This window comes from Ailuropoda melanoleuca, chromosome 8 (genome assembly GCF_002007445.2).
Source record: "Ailuropoda melanoleuca isolate Jingjing chromosome 8, ASM200744v2, whole genome shotgun sequence".
NCBI lineage: Eukaryota > Metazoa > Chordata > Mammalia > Carnivora > Ursidae > Ailuropoda > Ailuropoda melanoleuca.
The window spans coordinates 54,931,742-54,956,321 of record NC_048225.1 but is presented as its reverse complement, the minus strand read 5'-3'; the positions used below and the strand labels follow the sequence as shown (position 1 = coordinate 54,956,321).

At 38.7% G+C, this 24,580-nt stretch overlaps 1 protein-coding gene across 13 annotated transcripts in view; it reads right to left on the bottom strand.

Moving 5' to 3' along the window:
• FAM168A (family with sequence similarity 168 member A) overlaps positions 1-24,580 on the bottom strand; it is a 171,498-nt gene that overhangs the window by 133,397 nt on the left and 13,521 nt on the right. For 2 of the 13 annotated variants that reach the window (XM_034666368.1, XM_034666375.1), the window contains exon 2: positions 15,535-15,553. The exons of 10 other annotated variants lie outside the window; for them this stretch is intronic. The gene's annotated coding sequence lies outside the window, so the exon portion shown is untranslated. Of the gene's footprint in view, positions 1-15,456; positions 15,473-15,534; positions 15,554-24,580 lie in introns of those variants that run through there. One more of the 13 variants, XM_034666370.1, reaches the window with a different exon arrangement.

The window sequence follows — 24,580 nt, the reverse complement described above, 5'->3', positions numbered from 1 at the left end:
ACAAAGTACAAGGCAGGTAGTGGTGAAAGATGTAGCTGCAGAATTCATCCAATTTAGTGATTTTACATGCAATTGTGTCCCAATTAAAACAAACACTAAGTGTGGAATCCCCAAGGAGTCACAAACAAGCAAATCTAAGGGCAACCTGAGAGATGCATTATAAAAGAACAATCTCATTGACTTTACTCTTTGTTTATTTCTGTTGGTAACAGAAAACACGGGTCATTTACTTGAACACCTAATATATGCCATTATCTCTCATCATAACAGTAACCTTTAAAGGTAAATGTTATAATTCTATTTTCATACTGAGTTATCCAGGATGAGGTACTTTTCTGTGTTACTGTAAGGGCCAAGGCCCTCAACCTGTCCTGCCTTCCAGCTCTGCAGAAGTTATCAGCTAGGAGTACCTAGATTAAGTAATCACCAAGTACTTTCTAGGCAATCCCTGATGGCCAGAGACACAGATGCTCCAGACACTGAACCACTGAAGGAGGAAAAAGAAGAGTGGCTCATCACAGGTCTTTCAGACCCCAAACTGACCAAGCAGGACAGAAACACTTACAACATGTGTAAAACTGTTTCCTCTAGGAAGGCACACATGCCACTGGCACTACCTAAAATATTAGCGCTACTTAACAAAAGCTTCAATGACTAAAAGCCCTCACTCCCTTTCCTCTCCTAGATCAGCCCTAGAAATCATTACCAGTTCTAGTCTCTTTCTGGCCCATTTGCCCTTAGCCTCCCCCCACCACTCCCATCTATGCCACCCCCAGCATCACCAAGTTCAAGGCAAATCTAAAGAAGCTCTTTCTGCTTCCACGTACCTTTCAAAACATTCCAATAATGCTCATTCCTCTGCTAGATGACATCTAATACTAATTCTAAACTTAAGCCTGCCATGCAGGCTTTGCTAAGAGACTGCCTCTACCCACCCTTCAGTTTCCCTCCCCCTCCCCCGCCCAGGATTCAGAGACCACCTAGATCAGTTTTCAAACTGGTCTTCAGAGAGCTAGGGGTTATGAAAAAGTATCCAGGACCAGAAGAAGTAAACAGAAGGGGGATACAAATGAATAGTGTTATAAGCCCCACTCCAAGGAGAGCAGCTCTCATTTCATCTCTTTATATTGGACCTCATGTAACATTTGATAGAAAAAGAGTTCTAGCACTTAAAAAAAATTTTTTTTAAAGATTTTATTTATTTATTTATTTGACAGAGATAGAGACAGCCAGCGAGAGAGGGAACACAAGCAGGGGGAGTGGGAGAGAAAGAAGCAGACTCATAACAGATGAGCCTGATGCGGGGCCCAATCCCACAACGCCGGGATCACACCCTGAGCCGAAGGCAGACACTTAACCGCTGTGCCACCCAGGCGCCCCTAAAAAAATTTTTTAATCTACTACACTAGATGATCAATAATATCCTTTTCAGATTAACATTCTATTTTTCAATGAAGCAGATATCAGCTGAACAATCCCCCATTAGTCACTTCTTAATGTACTAAAGTTATGGATGAACTTCACATTGACAAATCCAATGGAAATTGTCTTTATTTTTATTTGATCTCTCAGCATCATTTAGCATTGTTGTTCATCTCCTCCTTATTGAATCCCTTGGCTTCTGAACATTACATTCTCCTAGTTTTCTCCCTGTCTCTCATGTCTGCCCCTTCTCTGTCTCCTTTCCAAGGTTATCCTCTTCTGCCCAGTGATTAAATGTTTAAGATTATACCATTCCCTGTTCTTTTCTCCCTCTATTCTCCCTCCCTGGACAATCTAATCCATGTCCATGACTTCATTTACCATCTAAATGCCAAACATATAACCAATTTTTCTCTAGACTATTACCTTTCTCTAAGTTCCAGGCATGCTTATCTGACTACTCGGCATCATCCTTTGGATGTCTTAAAGTCGCCTCAAATTCAACACACCCAAAACTGAACTCATAATATTCTATTCCAGACTGATCCTTTCCAGTGTCCCCATTCCAGTGAAAGACACCACCATCTACCTCCTAGTTATTAAGCCAGGAACGTGGAGTCATCCTTATCACTTCCTTCTCTTTTATCCCCAATATATAATTTATCTCACAGTTCTATCAATTTCACCCACATATCTCTCTTGCATTTCTCATCTCCACCTATCATCCTCCACTGAAGGATTCAACCTTCCACCTTGTGTCTCACATGGACTACATCTGTGCAATAGCAGCCCTTACTGGTACTCTTCTATAATCCCTTTGGCAATGGATTCTTAGACATGACACCAAAAGCATGAGCAACAAAAGAAAAAATAAACTGGAATAAATTGGACTTCATCAAAATTAAGAACTTTTGTGCATCAAAAGACATTATCAAGAAAGTGAAAAGACAACTTACAGATGGGAGAAAATATTTGGAAATCATATATCTAATAAAGTTCTGGTATACAGACTATACAAAGTACTGTTATTATTCAATAACCAAAAGGAAAAAGCCTAATTTAAAAACTGGCAAGGATGTGAATTGGTATTTCTCCAAAGATATACAAATGACCAGCAAGCACATGAAAAGATGCTTAACACTTGTCATTAGAGAAATGCAAATCAGAGCCATAATGAGATCCCATATTATACCCACTAAAATGGCCATTTGGGGGGGTGGGGAAGAAGGATATAACAAGTGCTGGCAATGATGTGAAAAAATTTAAACCCTCATACATTGTTGGTGGGAATGTAAAGTGGCACAACTGTTATGGAAAACAGCTTGGCAGCTCCTCAACAACTTACACAATTATTTTATGACCCAGCAATTCCACTCTTAGGTATAGATCCAAAAGAATTGAAAAGAGGTACTCAAATAATACATGTCCCCACATGTTCATAGCAGTACTATTCACAATGACCAAAAGATAGAACATTGCAAATGTCTACCATCTCATGAATAAACAAACTGTGATATATTCATCCAGTGTAATATTATTCAGCTATAAAAAGGAATGAAGTACGGATACTGTGGCAATGTGGATGAATCTCAAGAACACTACTCTAAACGAAAGAAGCCAGACACAGAAGTCCACATATTGTATGATTTCATTTATATGAAAATATCCAGAATAGGTAAATCCAATGAGACAGAAGCACACTGGAAGTTGCCAGTGGACAGGGGTAGGGAAGAATGGTGAATGACCATTTAATGTATGGGTTTCCTTTTGGGGTGATGAAAATGCTTTGGAACTAGATAAAGGTGGTTGCACAGCACTGCAAAATGTACTAAATGTCGCTGGATCATTCACTCTAAAATGATTAATTTCATGTTATGTGAATTTCACCGGAATCAATCAATCAATTGGATGAGAGAATCCTCCCATCACAAGCCCACCCCAAATACTGAGTTATTGCCTTTTCTTCCCAGGCCCAAGTTGTAACAACAGACAGAGTATATTTTTTCATTCTCACCAGGAAAGAAAACAAGTGGAATTGTCACAAATGAAAAGAACATAAACAAAATCCTCAATAGCGTTACTATAGCATTAAATATATCCAAGTGGCTAGGTCTTATTTCAAGAAAGCCCAATGAAGGCACTTTCGCTAAGACACCTGTTGCTGGGATTCAGGAGACATGTAGAGCCAAAAAGAAAACTAAAAAAAATAAAAAATAAAAAAATTGAAAGAAGTTTTAAGTAGCTTTGAAAGCCTTCAAAATGTAAAGTACATTAAAAAAAAAAAACTAATGCAATGGATACAAACAGCAAGTGTGAAAAGCTAGCCTTGATTAAGGCTATCAACTTGCCATGTGCTAAAAACAAACGTAGCTTAATCAAAGAAAAACTACGTACTTATTAAAATAGCCAAAATAAAATACAGTGGTAATTCTAAATGCTGGCAAGGATGCAGAGAAACTGGATTTCTTATACAATGACGATAAGAATGTAAAATGGTACAGCCATTCTAAACAGTAATTCTAAATGCTGGCAAGGATGCAGAGAAACTGGATTTCTTATACAATGACGGTAAGAATGTAAAATGGTACAGCCACCCTAGAAAACAGTTAGGCAATTTCTTAGAAAACTAAACATGGACTTACTATATAACCCAGCAATTGTACTGTTGGGCATTTGTCCCAGAGAAATAAAAACAAAACAAAACCCAAAAAATGCTCAAAATGGCTTTCTCTGTAATAGCAAAAACCTGGAAGCAACCCAAATGTCCTTCAACAGATGAATGGTTAAATAAACTCCGGTACATCCACATGATGGAATTCTATTCAGCAACAAAAGAGAACAAAATAATGATAGATTCAATGATCCAGATGAATCTCAAGGGCATTATGCTTAGTGAAGTCAATCTCAAAAGGTTATATCCTGGGGCGCCTGGGTGGCACAGCGGTTAAGCGTCTGCCTTCGGCTCAGGGCGTGATACCGGCGTTATGGGTTCGAGCCCCACATCAGGCTCCTCCGCTGGGAGCCTGCTTCTTCCTCTCCCCCTCCCCCTGCTTGTGTTCCCTCTCTCGCTAGCTGTCTCTCTCTCTGCCAAATAAATAAATAAAATCTTAAAAAAAAAAAAGGTTATATCCTATGTGATTCCACTTATATATCATTCAAAATGACAAAAGTATGTAGATGGAGAACCCATTAGTGGTTGCCAAGGGACAATGATAAAAATAGACGGGGGGAGAAAGGGAAGTGTATGCACAAATGTATAGGGGACAGTACAAGGGAGTTTCCTTGTAGTGATGGAACCACCTCTGTATCTTGATTGCAGCAGTAGCTGTACAAATCTATACATGGGACAAAATTGCACAGAGCTCTACACACACACAAATATATACATGTGAAAAATGAATGAATATGGTCTACAGTCTAGTTAAAATATTGTACCAAGGTCATTTACCTGGGTTTTGATATTGTTCTACATTAGATAAGATGTCACCACTGGGGAAAGTTGGAAGAAGAATACATAGGACTTTGCGTCTATTTTTGCAACTTCCTGTGTGTCGATAATTATTTCAATATAAAAATGGATTTTTTAAAGTAATACAATTAACAAACAATAACTGAGTATCTATAATGTCAGGTTCTGTGTTAGGTGCTTCATTCTATAATGAAATGTTATTTATCAAAAAGTTATATAGTACAATGTTGTCTAAAACAAAAATTTTTTCAATTTTGATATCCCTGACTTAATCACTTTAACAATTAAGACACCTTTTGCTGCGACTAATCTATGAACAATTTTCTCTACTATGGCAACTATCATAACATTAATTTATTATTAACACCCTTAAGAAATTCATTATTACTACTATATACCAAAGCACATTTTTTATACCATTAACAAATATATCAAGAGCTCAGCAATAGATCACCAGCCAAAAAGAGCTTGGAAGGTGCAGAAATATGTGTGCTGGATAGAAAAAAAGTCATTTAGGGGAAAAACAAAAAACAAACCTGAAAGTAAGTAATTTGGACATATAGTGGGATAGGAGGAAAAGTATCTTCTTGGAGTATGTCTATCCTGAGAGATGGGACTGAGCCAGACCACAAAGGAGGGCCTTGGCAGAAGATATGAGTGGTATAAAAAATGAGAAGCCTCTAAGTCCCGAGGAGAACAAGAGGGTAAAACCTATCCTGCAACAGGGGTCTCTGAATGCCTGAGTGTCTGGATGATCTGGGCTCCTACCTGAAGTCCCCATTCCAGCCAAACAGATCTGCCTGCTGGACTCCCAACCTATTTATTGCTCTCCTGGGAAGTCTCTTCTCATTACGCAGGCTAAAAAGTGGTCTCTGAGCTCCTACAATTGCAGAAGTATAAATTAAGTACCACCTCTGGGAACTTACCCTATACTACTATAAACTATAGCTTGTAGTACATTTTAATCCATCTCCGTATGAGTAGGACCTTACAAAAAAGCAGTGTATTAACACGGAATAAAACATGTAAATCAAGAGCATTTGGTTCAGGTTTCATGCCAATAAGGCTATGTCCATGCTATTCCCTATGCCTGAAGGATAAACTCATAAATGTTAAACTGTTTTTCCAGAAGAAATGTTTTATTTTCTCCTTTTAAGTCCTCTTTCTCTCCTAGGCTTCCAGGAAATTCAGAGGTAAACTTGTAACTCACCCACAGCAAGTGGGGAGACCCATATATTATTCTAGCTTAATTAGAACTAAATAATTTTTATAGTAGTCTATTAAGTTATTATTATAGGCTACTCTAAATTGTTTGTGGAATGAATATACTAAAGACCATACAAATTTGGTAAATCCTACTATATCCTCACAAGCATATTAAAATTATGGCATATAGGACTGAAAATGGCATAGCCATTCACTTAAAAAAAAAAATCTATAAACCAAGATCCTTAACAAGCTTCCTCTCATTACTGAAGTGACTTTATTTTTATATCTGTATCTTTAACTAAGGGATAAAAAGTGGTACTTTACTCACTTTGGGCAATAAAAATTTTTTTGGATAGTTTAAGTATCTTCTTATCCTATACGATTCTTGTTCTTGAGGTACAATGCTGCAATTTTAGGAGGGACTGTGATTCAAAACATTACAGGGGAATATTTACAGCTATATGGCCTCTCTCCCTCTCTCCTTTTTTTTTTTTTTTTTTTAAGATTTTAAGTAATCTCTACACCCAATGTGGGGCTCGAACTTACAACCCCGAGATCAAGAGTACCATGCTCCTCTATGACTTCCCTTCATCTCTCTGACCCTTATCATAAATGGGAGAATAATACTTACCCTGATGAGCTCTTTTGGAGATTATAAAAGACAACATATGCAAATCATCTAGCAGGTCCTCAGTAAATTGTATCATCGGATTCAGACCCTGGTCTACATTCCAGATGTCCTGCTTCAAGGTGAAAGTGTTTTCCAGCACGGAATGAAGTCTATAACGCTAGTTAGACTTGCTTAATTTGATTTCTTGCTTAATCTGGTTTCGAACTTTAAAGCTCAATAAAGAACTAAAGATTACCCACTAACAGGGTAACTCTGCCAGAACTTGGGCAAAACATTCCCTGGGTACCAGTCAAGCGTATTTAGCAAGGCAATTCACAAGGGACTAGGGAGGAAGAATTTACCAAGCTATTCAATAGGATATCACTATACTATACACTACCCTTATGACCAGAATTTCCAATGCCACTACTCTGTATCTTTCATTATTTAATACTGATGCAATGGATTGATGAAATCAATGAAACTCTGCCAAGCAAGACAAGACTCGCAGATGGCCTTTCAAGCAATTCCAGATCAACACTTCATCCCTATCAGGTGTTTTACTCACCGTTTATCTCTATCATTCACCTAAGCCAGAATGCTCAAACATTCCTAGTATATGCTCTGGAAGGATCACTCACTCTATTTTCCACCATAACACAACCAACAAAGTCAGTGCTCTCACCTGTTAACTGATAACCTAACCACTGAAGACAACACTACTTTTCTAATAGCTATCTACTAAGTAGTACTATTAGCTAAGTGTGGTTTATAAATAATTTATGTAGAATGCCTACACAATGTGCAGCCTAAAGAAAGTATACCATAAATTGTAGATACTACTGTCATCATTAATAACTATTCATGAATGCCCACCATTCCACCAATGTTGTGCTGAGCCCTGGCGGGAAACAACAGGTATAGATGCATTCTAATTCTCAGAGAGTATACAATCTAGTTGAGAGAAAACAAGGTAAGTATTATATACAAGTATATAATTAAATGGTGAAAATTGTGTGCCATAAACTATGTGCTGAAGGAAACCAGAAAGCTTTCCTTCTATTAACTCACAAAAACTCTTGAGTCAGGCAGCAGAAATTATTATTCTCATTTTATAGAAAAAAACTGAGACCAAGAAAGAAAAAAAATTCCTGTCAATGTGCATAGAGATCATTCATTTATGCGTTTAACAGATTCTAGGCCATGCACTATGCTAGGTGTGGAAGAGAAACACAGCAGTTAGGACTCTTTCCATTGTAGATAACAGAAAACTCACTCCAAACTACTTTAAACAAAAAGTCTCATTATCGGTTTAATTAACTGAAACCCAGCATTAGGGAAGACTTGGGAGGAGGCTCAATTCAGAACTCAAAGTCACCATCTTCATCTTCTTACTCTCCCTTCCTTGATGTTGGTTTTAGCACAAGCCAGACTCTCCTCTTATGGTGGTAAAATAGCTTAACAGTTTCTAGTCCTTCTAGAAGCAACCCTCTAGTCCAATAAGATTGGGAGACAGTCTTTCGTAGTAGCTCCCACAGATGTCCTAAATATCCAGTTTAGACCAGCTTGAAACATATATTTACTCCTAAACCAATCACTGCAGCCAGAGGAACATGATGTGCTAGTTAGCTTGGGCCTGGCTCAGATACACCAGAGCTAAAAAGTTCCTACCCAAACCACACAGAGCAAAAGAGGGAGGACGTATGGTTCCTAAAGCCAACATCTGAGACCATTACCAAGATAAGGGGAAAGCTAAAGAAGCAAATTATAAATGTCCACTACAAGGAACCCTGTGACTGTGCTCTCAGGAAGACAGAGTTTAGGGCAATGGTCTGCAAGTGCAGATGTCTGGTATTAAGTTAGAGGTACAGTTTGTGAGAAGGAAACATAATTGAAGTACAATGTAATAAGTGCCACAGTGCGTATGTGAACAAAATGTCACGGCATTCAGAAACAAAAAGGCACTAAGGCTACCTGGGGTACACAGGGAAGTCTTCACAGAGGTGATATACTGACCAACCTCAGTCCTAAAGAAAACAGGTCAGGAAGCAAATCCCCAGCTACAACAGCACAACCAAGGTTTCCTGACTTCTCTCAGCCTTTTCAATAGCAGGTTCTAAAGGGATGAGAGGAAGATGGTACTAAAGCATCGATAGAGATGACTGCCACAGAAGCTCATTTAAACCAGCTATGATAACTGCTCAGTACTTAAATACACTGTAAAGGCCTTGTCCACACAAGCAGCAGAACCACAAAGACCCTGCCAACCCTACTGAAAGATGTTCAGCTAGATATAGTCATGATCCAAACATAGAACTAGACAATCTGTCATTTTCCAGCATGTTAGCCCCTTCCCCCCACTACCATGCTGCCTCTTCCACTATAAGGGTTGAAAGCTCAAAGACAAAAGTACCAAACACACTAAGCTGAGGCCACATTATCAAAAGACAAAACAAGTTAAAAGAAAATGCCACAAAACAGACATCTCCACACATGCAGTTTATGCTTATTGAGAAAGCATGATACGCCAAAAAGGAGGAAGAATTTGGGGTCTGCTTTGGTATCCACAACTTACTAATTGTGTAACGCTGAGCAAACCACTTTTCTGACCCTCAGATTCCTCACCTGTCAAATGGGAAACATGAGTATAACACCTTCCTTCATGGAGCTATTATAGAAGAAATACATATAAAGCAAGGGAAAGCACTTGGTCAAATTGTAAAGCACTGTGTAAATGTTAGTTACTATGTTCTTTAACTTTGTGGAATAATGTTTCAAAGTATTACATGACTTCTACTTTTATAAAGAGCAAAAGCCTCACTGCTTCAAAACATAGGGACTTGAAGACAAAAATGTTTCCAAGGAAAGCTTATAATAAAAACAATACCACACTAAACATCAGTGATTTGTTTTAAGAGCTGGTATGCAATTAAGAGGATTCCACTGTTTCACCAGGCTCTTGCGGCATCCAATTAAGTAATAATATGAGAGAGGAGCTCTTAATTACGGAGGAAAACTTCCACAAGCCAGTGACAGGTGTGCAGGGCTCAAGCTGAGATCAAAATAGTTGACTACAGCATTAATCCCCCCTTCCCTCTTTCCCAAAGACACTTAGTTTGCATGCAATTAGTTGAAAAGTAAACCAGACCAAATGACTGCCATATTTCAAGCTTTATTACCCTTTATCACATTAACATCTACCAATTGAGTTTTAAAGGATTAACACCAAAACAGATGGTTTAAATCCACAATAAGTGAGTTTCAGTGATCAGAAATGATAATGACCATGCTGAATTTACACTCATCACTAAGATGTTACCATGTTTCCCTCAATTGTATCAATTGTAAATTGAAGCTATTCCTTTTTCATTTTCACATACTTTGTAAATAATTTAAAGAATGAAACTATCTTTAAGGGGATACATTTTTTTCCAATTTGCCTACCTTCCCTCCAAAACGTATAGCAAACCTCTTTTGTCCTTTGACTTAATAAAAACTAAAGTCAAATATCCAATATTTATTTTGCACATTACAGACAATGCTTTTAGCAGCACCTGCATAAAAGCCAAATTGGGCACATGCCCAAAATCCAAAGGGAAAAATAATTTTCCCACAAGGGTGATTATTCTAAGGTCCAAGTATGACCTTTCAAGGAGATGGACTCTTACAAATTAAACTGTTTATGTAAATTCTAAACACATGACAGGGTGATGAGGATGCCACAAAAGCATCCATTTGTTGAGAGCCCTTTTCAAGCAGGGTTACTCTTGACTGCCAAAGAAAAGAGTTCTCTGGAGGTCAGATCTCCAAATGTGGTGTTGGGAAACAACTCCCGAGAAATATGTACACACATAGGATGAGTCATTATGATAAGAAAAACACAGGATTTAGATTCAAGTACCAGTCTGTCACATACTCCATTCATTCAAACAATTATTGAGTAGCGGCTCTCTACCAGGCAGAATATTGAGTGCTGATGGTATAAGGAAGACATAGAACAAACTGGTACAATGAAGTATTACAGGTTCTATGACAGGCATCAACTGCGGAGAAACATGAAGAGAAAACAGTCAATTATACCTGGAAAAGGGAGCAACAGTTTTATAGAGGAAGTGATGTTGGTGCTAGATTTTTTAAAATAAAACTAGGCTGTGTATTCCAAGTTGAGAAGAGAAGGAGGACCATTTGGGCAGAACAAACAGCATGAGTAAAGGTTTGGCAGTATAACATATGTTAAATCCTGGAGATGCCAAGTGGTTTGGCGGGGTGAGGCTGAGAGGGAGGTCACGGAAGGTGACCCTGGCAGGGGAGAGAAAAATGAAGACTACTATCTGGGCAAGAGATGCTAAGAGTCTGAGCTGAGACAACAGCTTTGGGAATGGAGAGAAAGGCACAGATTTGAGACATGTATAGGTGATAATATCTATACCGCTTAGTGATGACAGAAGTATGGGAAGATGAGGAAATTCCAAATTTCTAGTTTGGGTGACTGAGAGAATGGTGGTGTCATTCACTAAGATAAATATAAATACAAGAGAAGAAGGTTTGGGCAAAAAGAGAGTTAAGTCCAGTTTTAAGCCAATCATGTAATTTTAAGCCAATCACTTAAAACTTCACAATCAGTTTTCCAGTTAGTAAAATGATTATTATATCAAATACCTCAAAGGCTGTGGTGAGTATTAAACAGAATAGGAGATGGGGGAATGGGCTCTGTTATTATTACCTTCTACTTAGGACTCTGTGGAAGAGACTGCTATTAGTACCCATCTTCCCTTTCTTCCTTTCAGTATAGACAACCCTACCCTCATTTTCTGCCAAGATCTGAGGCACATGCAACTCAGCTGGAAGCTACATTTCTCGGTGCTACTTACAACTAGGTATGCCATGTTTCTAAGTACAATGAATGAGATGTCTGGAGAAAGGATATACTTAACTTCCAGTTCTTTTTTAAAAGCTACTGTGTGCCCTCTATTCTCTCTTCTCCCTTCTCATGAGCTAGAAGGTGGATGTGCTAATAAGCTGTCTTAAGCTTGTCCTCTGATGAGGACACCATGCTGGTACTGCAACAAAATGAAAGTATTCTGGATCCCTGGATGATTTCATGGAGCAGAACCTCCGCCCACCCTGGTCATAACAGAACTCTCTCTTAACTGTTATGTAAGAGATAAACATCTATCTTGTTTGAGCCACTCAATTTTTTTTTTAAAGATTTTATTTATTTATTTGACAGAGACAGAGACAGCCAGCGAGAGAGGGAACACAAGCAGGGGGAGTGGGAGAGGAAGAAGCAGGCTCACAGCAGAGGAGCCTGATGTGGGGCTCGATCCCATAACGCCGGGATCACGCCCTGAACCGAAGGCAGACGCTTAACCGCTGTGCCACCCAGGTGCCCCTGAGCCACTCAATTTTTTAGTCTGTTTCAGCGGCTATCCTGTACTCTATATACCCTCCCAAAATTGTAAAACCTGCAAGAAAACTGTGCAAGACAAATTTCAGGGCCCTAAAAATCTACTTAGATATTCGTAGTACCTTCAAGACTAGAAAGGGGAACATTCGTGAATACATAAGCACACGTGCACTCAGACATAAAGTGAGGAATGATGTGTGCCAACTGTCAGAGCAGGACCAGGCCTGTAGTCAACTAATCAAGATTGAAAATTCTAATTTTTGACCTCATACAGTTTCCACATTAGAACAACTCTTAAAAGATCCAGTAATACGTAGATTACTACCTGACACTCAAATCTACAATCTGGAACAAAGGAGTCACTTATGACATTCCTAGGTGAGGGTTAATTTAAATGAACATAAATGTCAGACAAAAATAAGAAGAAAGGCTTAGGAATTCTCAAACATTCTGAACTACAATCATACCTAAAATACTTCAGGGCAATGTACCTGGGAAACCAAGTAGCTAGGTTATGACATGACTATTTGAATGTGATCTTGCCTAGAAGCTAAATGAAGAAAAACCAGTTTTTTTCCCAAGGACCTGGAAGGAGGCCATTCATGGAACTGGTTGCTATTAGGATGTTCATATCAAAAGCCACACTATTTATATGCAGGACAGATGAGCCAATACACTTTAGCTTGTAACTCTGGCCATGTGACATCACCTTTAGGGCAATATCTGGTTTCAAAACTGACCAAGTAATAGCTTCCAAAGGAAAAAGAGCGTGTCGTGCAAAAAGTAGAGAAACCTAGGTTCTAGTCTCAGGTTCTCCATTTTCAAACTATATGACCTTGGACAAATCAACTGACTTCCCTGGGCTTCCAGTTCCTTCTCTGTAATATAGGAGAGAGGGAGAGTGGAGCAGATGATGATATCTTCCAGGCCTAGGAAGTTCCAGAGTTTTTAAATATTCTAATGATATACTACTGAGCTAGTCTACTATTATTTTAATGTCAATATTTCAGTGTAAAAAAGAGAAGTCACAAGATAGCATCACTTCAATTTATTTAAGATGCAAACTTAAAGAAGTACTGGAAAACTAATTTGCCACGGTCACATCTTCTTCACAGAAACACACAAACACACAAGAAAGAAAAGGAAAGAAAAGAACCTGACAAGGCAATCAAAAGTGTCCAGTATAATTAAGTCCGCACAACACCAGAAAAATGGCTTCTTCAAGGGTTACAAATGCATAACCGCAATCCCTCTCTCACATGAAGACTCTATTATAGATAGTAACCATATACTGGCTTAGCAATATTAAATGCCACTATAATTACTGTATTATATTAACATATACCATAATATATTACTATACTAGTTACTGTAATTCTCAAACAGAATCAAATAGTGGCCAAGAATGAAGCAAAGGTGAAAGCATGATACCAAAGTAAACTAGCAATTTTAGTATCATCACTCTTTAATAGTAATAGACTTAGCATAAATTCTTGCAATCATGCGTTCAGCAACCTTTACAGAAAATATGCTCTGCACCAGGTACTAGGAAAAGAAATTCTCTCTCTCTCTCTCACGTCCACACACGTGCAGATGCACATACACAGAGTTGTCCTATCTACTTTCAAGAAGCTCTCAGTCGAACTACCAGGGAATTTTGCTCCTTGGATTTAGAAAAGAAAGGCACACGGAAAGATTTTTTTTTTTTTTAAGATTTATTTATTTGAGAGAGAGAAAGCATGCACAAAAGCACAGGGCGGAGGGGCAGAGGAAGAGAGAAATAGGAGCAGACTGACTACGCTGAGCGCAGAGCCCAATGCGGGGCTCGATCTCACGACCCTGAGATCACGACCTGAGCCGAAACCAAAAGTCAGACGCTTAACTGACTGTACCACAGAGGTGTCCCCAGGAAGATGTTTCTTAAGGCTGCCTATCTTCATTTATTCCAGATAAAGGAATCTATTTTCCATATCTTAAAAGATTACTGTGCATTCCTAAGAATACAGATGTGTAGCTCTAACCAACAGCAATAGTATGATTGAGGGGAAAAAATACAGGAGTTGGGAGTCAGGAGATGTGAGATTCGGAATCCAGATTCTGACATATAGCAAATGTATAACCTGTATAACTAATTCACTTCACTCTTCCCCACCTATAAAATGGATGCAGCATCATACCTGCTTCACAGAGGTTTAAGGCTCAAATAAGATAGATAACACATTTTACATATACCTATATATTCTTACAAGCTGTTTCTCAGAAAATATAGTGTAGAGGTTAAGTACATAGACTCCGAAGTCAGACCGCTTGAGTTCTTTTTTGTTTGTTTTATTTTTTTGAAAGGGGATACAAGTTTACTGAATACACCGCAAGGGAGCAGGGGACACGGCAGCAGGGGAGAGGCTGTCTGCCCAGACTGCTTGAGTTCTAAACACAGGTGCGTCCCTTTGTTAGTCACGAGACTTTGTTACTTCCTCTCTCTGAGTTTCAGTTTTCTTCAATTAAATGGGGATAATGAGGATTAAAATAAATATTGAACTTGGCACAATGCCTGACATACAGCATAGTGTCAGCTAGCATCATCATCATTAGATCTGTACTGAATACAGTTAATACAAAGATGAAAAAATACATGGTCTTGCCCCAAAGAGCTATCAGTTTGGTGCAAGTAACAGGTAAGTAAAAAGAAAAATATTACATAACATAAAATACTTAACAAAGAAATAATTATGCAAATACCAGTTGACACTATTATATATGAAGTTAATATGATAAAGTAAATCACACCGATTCTGAATGGGGCCTATGGAAATCCATCTCCCACCTAATCACGCCAACAACTTCATACTAGCAGACAGAATAGAAGAAAGAAGTCTAAATGTGTACTTATAATCAAATAAAATGGAGACTCTGAAACTCTCCTGTACAACAAATACTCTACCCCAATAACCAATAGTAAAGGCAATGACCCAGCCAACATAATGCAGTCACTTGTAGTAAAAACAAAAAACAAAAAACTTGACATGCCCCTGAAAGAAAAATGAATAAACCTGGTGCAGCACCAAAATCCAGAGCTTTCTTCATATGAAAAAATCTTCAACCAATACACTGCAGCATTCAGACACATCAATAATTAAACACATTAAAAATTTTGGTTGATGTTCCACTTAGGAAAAATATCATCTGCATTACTGAAACGCTGTAAACAAAACCAATTTTCAGGGAAGAAATAACCTGAATATGACTACATAAAATTAAGCTTTCCAGTCTGTGAAGAGAGATCCCCCACTTGTCAGCCACCTGCACCTCTTTTAAATGAAAGTATGCCAATGTGCTCACCTGAGAGCCACCAATCGCTTCATGTACAATAAGCACGAGATTCACCTGGAACTTGCCCCCAAACACCGACACACTTACCTGTGGGGGGTAGGGAGAGCTAGGAACAAAACAAAATCTATTTTAACTTCTGTGCATATTCCTAGAAGACTTAAAACTGGGATTTCAACTTGAGTGTCCTCATGAGAGAGACTACAGCCATTACCAACACCCTTATTCTTTCAACCAATTCTCCATACAACGCCTAGTGTTCTAAATTTTCCTAATCAAGGAGCCTCCCTCTTCCTTGCTCTATAGATCAAGATTAGACCAAGATCCTAAACCTCGTATCTAAGCTCTTCTCTAAATCCCCTTGGCCGGCCTCACAGTTGTACTTCCACCCCCACCCCATTCTCACCTCCATCATCTAGTTACATTCATTCACCCAATACTTTCTCTGCTCAAGGACCTCATTCTGGCCTCTTCTCTTCAACTGTCCCAAAAGCCAACATAAAACTCATCAAAATATCTCCTTTTTACAGTTCAAGTGAAATTTCCCTCTTAAAATGATACTGAATTCTTACTAAGCCCCACCTAACCTATGAAAGTCACATAATTACTATCTCACCCAGCATTTTTCAATTTTTTTTTTAAGATTTATTCATTTATTTGAGAGAGAGAGGGAAAGAGAGAGCACAAGCAGGGGGGAAGGGCAGAGGGAGAGGGAGAAGCAGACTCCCTGCTGATCAGGGAGCTGGATGTGGGGCTCGGTACCAGGACCCTGGGATCATAACCTGAGCCGAAGGCAGATGTGATGCTCAACTGACTGAGCCACACGGTGCCCTGCATTTTTCAATTTAAAAGGCATTTTCACATCTATTATCTCATTTGATCCTCACAACAAATGAGAAGATCAGCTCTTATTATCCCTATCCCAAATCTTAGCCAGAGAAAGTCAGGTGTCCCAAGAAACTTGGCTGGGAAGCGGCAAAGATGGAACTTCAACAAGTTTGTGTGATCACAAATCCAATGCCCTTACCACATATGCACTCACTCTTTTCACCAAGTGTAAACAATGAACCAGCTATATGTCCCTTAAACAAATTACCTAGTTTGGGCAGCAAGTCCCTCGAGAAAAATGAACTGTCAATTTAACAGCATCAACATAAAATGTAACATAGTGGCACTAGAAGTCAGCCAGCTTTTAATAAATCCTATAGTCAATAATAACAGAAACATCAAATTATTCAATAGTTCACTATTCCTAGAGTTAGTCTAAAGGAAGAAAACCGACATTTATTGAGCTTCTACTATGTTACTGGCATGTACTAGGCACTATCACATACATTAACACTACTATTCCTAGTAAATGGGTATCGTATCCCTATTTTGCGAATGAGCAAAATGAGGCTTATCCAAGGGCTAAGGGTTAGCCAATGCGGGTTAAGAGATTTATCCAAGATCGCCCAATAAGTGGCAGGGGGAAGATTTAAAAACCCAGTCCCCAGGGTGCCTGGGTGGCTCAGTTGGTTAAGCCACCCAACTCTTGATTTGGGTTCAGGTCATGATCTCAGGGCTGTGAGCTCGAGCCCCAGGGAGGGCTCCAAGCCCAGCTTAAGAGTCTCTCTCTCCCTATGTCCCTCCCCTGCCTTCCTCTCTAAAAAAATTAAAAATAAAAATAAAAACCCAGTCCCCAAACTCCAAATCTAAGGCTATTTCCAGAGATTGATTATACCATGCTTTGGTCCCTTTCAAAGCATTCTTAAACAGTTTATGTTTGGAAGGCCTTTAACTTTGGTAAGATAATCAAAATACTCCAGGTACCTTACTGATGTAATACAAGGTAAGATGACAGGAAGAACAATCAGATAGATCGATCGATCGATTGATCGATCTGAATCTGATGGTAGGTACTAATTCATGTATATTACTGAGCCAACTGCTATAAGATCTAAGAGTTTAACAAAAACTTAAATGTCGCTTCAGAATATCTTATACTATAATTAAAAACCTAGCATGAGTTTTTAATCTGGTAAACTGCCTGCCACTTATTAGCTGAGATACCTTAATTTGGTTACTTCTCCAAACTTAAGTTTCTGCTTATGTGAAACAGAAACAGTATCACCTCTCAGGGTTCTAATTAAAATTTAGAGATTATGGATTTAAAACACCTCAGAGCAATGTCTAGCACATGGTAGCTATTATCATCCTTTGCCCTCTGTGGATATGTTTCCAGCAAAAACATGTAGATGAAAATTAAAAACTCCAACATGATTTTCCAAAAATAATGGGATGTTTGGTAGCATGAAAAATATTCAGATAATTTAAATTTTTTCTTTTCATCCAGATACTTTGCCACCAAATACACAAAACCTTAAAAAAAACAAAACAAAAAAACGATGACAATCAAAACCAAACTCAGCTATTTCTCTCTGAATCCCTAAGCAGAATTTCTTCCCTGTTCAGAAGATCCTCTAGTTACCTAGTAACCACCTGCCAGCCCCAAGCTAAAGAAAATTGGCTCTGCACCGGGCTAATTACTCAACCAGCCTGAACAATCTAAAACAAAGTCTAGAATAAAGGGAATTGTCAGCCAGAATATTAGTGAAATTATCCACAACAGGAGACCTGAGAATCCAAATACCACCGGGCAGTTATTTCCATGAGAATAAAATCACAATTTATGAGCCCTGCAAATTATACCATTATTAAAACAAACATCCCATTGAGGCTACAGCTATCAGATAAATGGCTTTATTGTCCCCATTGTTTCATCCACTGCAGCAAAGAGATGCAAACTGAATGAGCAGTTACCAGAAGCAGCAATTTCTAGGAAATTACAATGGAGACCTCCATCTTAAAGTTCCCTTTGTGTTGCGCTGTAAACGCTCTGAAGGGGAAAAGGGGAACAGAGAATCAACTCTTCTCCACCGCCCCCAAACTCAAAGACCCTGACAACTTTACAAGCAGAACTCACCAGTTTTCTATTTGTTCCCCCACCCCCAGTAAGTCATTCCTGAGCTCGCCCAGGAGGAAGAATCTGAACTAATCAAATCCACTTTATTCACTGAGAAACGTTTAGACAATTCTCCAACCCAAATAAACACAAACAGAAAAGACAAGAAAATGGCCCCTGGTTTCCCTGACTCCCACAGTATAAAGTATCTCCAGCTACAGCAAGGAGAATTAATGAGAAAATACAAAAAGCATGGCACTGCTCCTCCCATTATTAGGGGGGGAAAATCCCTTTACAATAACGGCTAGCATCATAAACTTCCAACTTCATTTCCACACTTAAATGAGAAATCTGAGACGTTAGCTAACAGCTATCCTGGGCCAAACTGCATCAAGGAATGAGGAAAGCAAAAGTAATCCTTTCAGTAATAGCTCACTTGAACTCCACAAATCTACTAATTTTGGAAATGGAAGGAAGGAAACTAGCATCACAGGGCATCTGCTATATGCCAACCACTGCACATTCATTATTTATAATCCTCACAACAACCCTCTGAGGCAGACTAGAAATCCCTTATTGACAGGTAAAAATTTTAGGCTCAGAGAAATTAAATAACTCGCTCAAGGTCACACAGCTACTAACATAAGATTTGAACTTAAGTTTCTCTAACTTTAAATTCTAAGCACTTTTAACCTTTGGTTTTTGCTTTTTTGTGCTATTGGTAAAACCTAATAAAATATACTTTTTGGAAAAAAAAAACAACTGTAAGACATCACATTTAAATGTTACCTGAGCCTTTTACAAAATTCTAACAATGCAAGGCAGTCATGGGACAATGCATACGAACTAAAACCTCATCATACAATTCATTTTCAAAATTCTCCTTTAATCTTCTCAACAAATTTGTGTGGTATGATCCTTCCCAACTTTATATGTGAGAAAACTTTATGTGTCAGGCTCAGAGAGATTTTATGATTTGCCCAAGGCAACATGGAAACTAAAACTCAGAACTCTGACTACAAGCTCATTGCTCATGGAGCTTTATCACAATGCCAGACTTAAACATAGGCATTAAGACTTCAAAAATCTTCTGTGGAGTTCTTTGCTTATTTATGAAGAACATCTGTTCGTAATTAATAGCATGTGGAACACTGGGCATGAAGGAGGGAAGGACAGAGTACCAAAAGCCCTTTAGGGCCTCAAGCTGTCCAAATCTTAACGTTCCTGTTAAAAGCTCATTCAGTGGGAGGGGACAAGGTTTAAGGTGATAGAAAAGCATTTTGGAGCTCTGAATTCCTAAATGTACTCTGGACCACTAATTGAAAGCTGGGCTGGTGATACTGACTTCCAATGACTGAAGGCTGCTATGTGTCAGACACCATGCCAGGCTCTTTCTACACACTATTCCTATCCTCCTCATGGTCTTTTTGAACAGGTGGTAGCATTCCTATTTTGCAGATGAGTAAACTAGGCTGAGAGATGATATAAATTCTCCAAAGATGTCCAAATAGTACAGTGTCAGAGCAGGAATCTGAATCCTGACTGGACTGACTTCTAAGACCATCTTTAAACTACAGTAACAGAAAGCAGATCAATGGTTGCTTGGATGGGGGATCAGGGAGAGCAGGAGAAGGAGTTACACAGGGGGTGCCAGAAACTTCTGGGACCTGATGGACATATTCATATCTGAATTGTGATGGTTTCACAGGTATATACATACGTCAAAACTTATCATACTATATTAAATTTCTGTCATTCACTGTCAATTTTACCTCAATAAAGCTGTTTAGGAGGGAAAAAAAATACTGTTCTTTTTAGTAACTACCAACCACTTTTCACTAACCAGAATATCTGCCCTTAAATTGTGTCTGATCACAGGGAAGCCAGGCCAAGGAATTCTTTCCCTAACCAATTTTGTTTGGAGTTTATGTAAACTATAAGTAAAACAACACTGAAAGAAAGTTTTAAGTACCTAAGAGTAACAGATTTTTTTCCAAACACTCTACAGTACCTCATAATACATTTCCATATAAATGAAATATTAATTACAAAACATAGCCTGGTAAAAGGACAGAGTGAAGGTTTTGGCATTACCCAAACTGGACTAAATCCCATCTTTGGTTCTTACAAGTGAATCTAGACAGGTTGCTAAATCTCTATTCAGTTGCTCACTTATAAAATGAAAGTAATAATAACAATCTATCATTTGTTGAAATTGTTAACTATATGCCAAACACCAAACTAAACACTTTATCTAATTATCTCATTTAATCCTAACAACTATATACTGTAAATACCACTATATTCCCTCAAAGATGGATAAAATGAGTTACAGAAAGATTAAGTAACTCTGAAGGTCACAAAGCCAGTAAGTGCCAGAGCTGGGATTTAAACTCACCTTGCAAAATTATTCAGAGTAATAAATTAGAAGAAGGAAGTAAAATACTATTAGTATTAGTACAATATAAATGAGAGAAAGTTCCCTCTATTCTTTAAAGCAAGGTTCTCAACAAAAGTCTATTGTATTAAAAGGAAAAAAATTTTTAAATATTCTACAAACTAAACTTTAAACCAAGGCTAATGGTGTCCACTTTACCCAATTTATCCCTTAATTCTCAGTCTGCAAAGTAACTACTATTTTTCTCTGCTTTAGTGATGAGGAAAATGCAATTCTGAAATGTTAAATAAACTCCAAAGCTGACAGAGACGTAAGTCTTCCGACAAGAAATGGAGCTCTTCCCACTGTGGCTTGTTGCCATCCAAGCCACTCAGAACCACATTCAATATTTTTTCAGAGACCACACCTTAAATATCTTAAGCAGTATCTTCCATAATATCACAGAACCAAAGCTTTGTGGACTCTAGACTTAAACTCTTTGCTCTAAGTCATGATACCGATAGTGTTAGTACTTAAAAAAATGACATCTACACACTAATATACCCAGTCTTTTTCTTACTTATTTCTGGGCTGGGTAAGAAAACTGATGCTCCAATCTGTCAAACTACTATTATCATAGGATAAAAAACAAAAACCAGGATATAATATTTGTATAGAACATTTATGAAGTTCTTTCTCATGTATTAAATTCTTTCAACTTTCAAACATAAATAGAGACATGATTATTCTCACTTTACAGGGGGAAAAAACTGAAATTCAGAGTGCTTAAACAAATTTCCCCAAGTCAGAGAGCTAGTAAGTGAGCTGGAGTTCAAATCGAGATTTTTCTGACTCTATAGACATCCAGAATCTTCCACACACCAGACCCACTCTTCTTTCAGAAATAAGCTCAGGTGTCTACTCCTCCAAGAACTCTTCCCTGAAAAAGGTACTAACACCTCCTTCTCTGCTAGTTATTTTACAGCATCTATAAGACGCTGAATGTACCGTATTTGTTTATACCTTTTCCCTTGCATCAGGGAGCCCCTTGGAGACAGAGACCACATCCTACTCATCTCTGTGTATCATCAGAACCTACCTAGCACATGGGATGCCTGGGGGCTCAGTTGGTTAAGCATCTGACTCTTAATCTCAGCTCAGGTCTTGATCTCAGGGTTGTGAGTTCAACCCCTATGTTGGGCTCCACGTTGGGCATGGAGAAGGAAGGAAGGAAAGAAGGAAGGAAGAAAGGAAGGAAAGAGAGAGAGAGAGAAAGAAAGAAACAGAGGGAGGGAGGAAGGAAAGAAGGAAAGAGGGANGTTCAACCCCGGAGGGAGGGAGGGAGGGAGGGAGGGAGGGAAAGAAAAAAAGAACCTACCTAGCACAGAGCGCAACACCCATACTGAATGAATGCATCCAAAAACAATTATTTTTATCTGCTACTAAGACTTTAGTTAGCAAAAGCTTTTTTGGAAGCCATAATTTAAATCACCTGTCAGGAACCACTAAGGGCTTAACAAGGCAGTCATAAACCTACATTTCCTAAAGTCTCAATTATCCCACCACCATAACTGATAACTCAAATCCTATATTTAGGGTCAAAAAAATCAAACGCACAAGCTGAGCACTGATAAAATATAGTTTTATAGCATTTGTTTTATGTTATCTAAAAGTTAAAATTGACCAAAAGGTTAATAAAGAGGAAACCCGGAAGCACAAAAAAGAACCAAGAGTTAGAAAAGCCATCAAAAGGTCCCAACTTCTTCATTTACCAATGTAACCCTGACTCATTTCAAGTGAGATTCAGGCTCTCTCACAAATCAAGTTCTGAGTATCTACATGCCTACTGTATACACAGCTCCATTGATCCAACTACAGAGAGAGAATAGAGGAAAGCTGCATGAGAGCGAAGTAGAGACAATGGGGGGGGGGGGGNNNNGGAGGGCAATGGCCACAACAGAAAAGCCATTCCACAAAAACTCAGCCTAAAACAATATGGAGTAAATGCAGCTGGTTGGGAAATTACAGCTGCTAATAGACTAGACTGAAACTATGGATTCACTCAATAAGATCTTACTGATGCCCAAGTTCCAAAAAATGGGCCCTTGAGAAAAAGGGTGATCAGATCCCTGCTCCCTGCAAGTGGAGGAAATCAATAAATAACAAACAGATAACTACAATCAGAGCAACCCAGAGATGGGATACCCAATCTCAACCTGGGAAAGGTCAAGGAAAGCTTTCTAGAAAAGGTTAACTCCTAAGCTGAGCCTTAAAGTCCAAGCGGGAGTTAAGCCAATTAAGATTTACCAAGAGATGTCCAGGCCCAAAGAGGAGCAAGTGCAAAGACACTGAAATAAGAGGCGTGGCACATCTGGAGAACTGCAAACACAACAACGTACACTTCTTTAGTACTGGAGATAAAATGCGTAAGGCAGGAGGAGAGGCAAACAATAAATGACAGTCAAGAGGGAGCCAGGGAGAGGTTACTGAACAAATTGCCTTATATACCATACTAGGGAATCTAGACCTCATCTCAAAGGTTTTAAGTTTATTCGAGAGTTTCATGCTAACTCCCACCCAGGAGACAGTGTACCTACACTGACACTTGGCTAAAGGGGAGGCAGGCTTTGGAGACAGAAAAGTCTGGGAATAAATTTCACGCTAGTTACTTACTGGCTTCTGGGCCTGAGCAGCTTCCATATCTCTGAGCCTGTTTTCTCTTGTATAAAATAGGGACCACCCTACAGGATAACTGCGAGTTTAAATAAGACAACATACATAAAGGACTAGCACAATGTAGACACACAATGAATGTTCATTCTCCCCTCAGAACTGAGGTTCCAGGCTGTTCAAGTGTGCTGACAGAAAGGTAAAACAATGCTCAGCACTACAACTTGTCTAACCTACCTCCTCCACTCTCCCCTGCCCAATCACAGTGAAAAACCCAAGTCATTATGCAACAACAGTACTTGGAAGCTGCTTCATCTTCATCTTTTTTTTTCCTATTGCAAATTCTCCAGGTTAAGGGTAGGAAGACTAAATAACCCAGAGAACCACTTTTACGCATAGTTATGCTCAGTTCTTTAAAGGCCATTTCATACCTTTCTTTCACCAAAAGATGGTGAGGAATAAGTACCAAGCCCAGTGATTTTCTAACGTCCTGACAAACCTGTGAAACTGTTCAACTCAAGTATTTTGGTTCTATTAACCCAAGGAAAAACCAACCGCATTCATGCTGGCTTTCAAACAGTATTGTTAGTAAAGGTTTAACAAAACCACCTACTCCCCCAGTAAGAAAAGTAAAGCCTGGAGGGGCGCCTGGGTGGCGCAGTCGTTAAGCGTCTGCCTTCATTAAGCGTCTGCCTTCAGCTCAGGGCGTGATCCCGGTGCTCTGGGATCGAGCCCCACATCAGGCTCCTCTACTAGGAGCCTGCTTCTTCCTCTCCCACTGCCCCTGCTTGTGTTCCCTCTCTCACTCTCTGTCTCTCTGTGTCAAATAAATAAATAAAGTCTTAAAAAAAAAAAAAAGTAAAGCCTGGAAACATAATCATACTAATAAATAAAAATATACCATCTTGTATTGAATGAAGGCAGTGACACCAAACTGTAATAGTATCTTTACATTCTTCATAACCATGCCAAAGAGAACTAGTTTTAGTTTCACTAACGAATGTTCTTGATAAAGCCACAAAAATGATTAATTTTATTAATCTCAATCATTAACTGGACATCTTTTTAATATTCTGTGATGAAATGCAGAGTACACATAAAGCACTTTTCCTGCATACCAAAGTACAAGAATTGTCTCAAAAAAA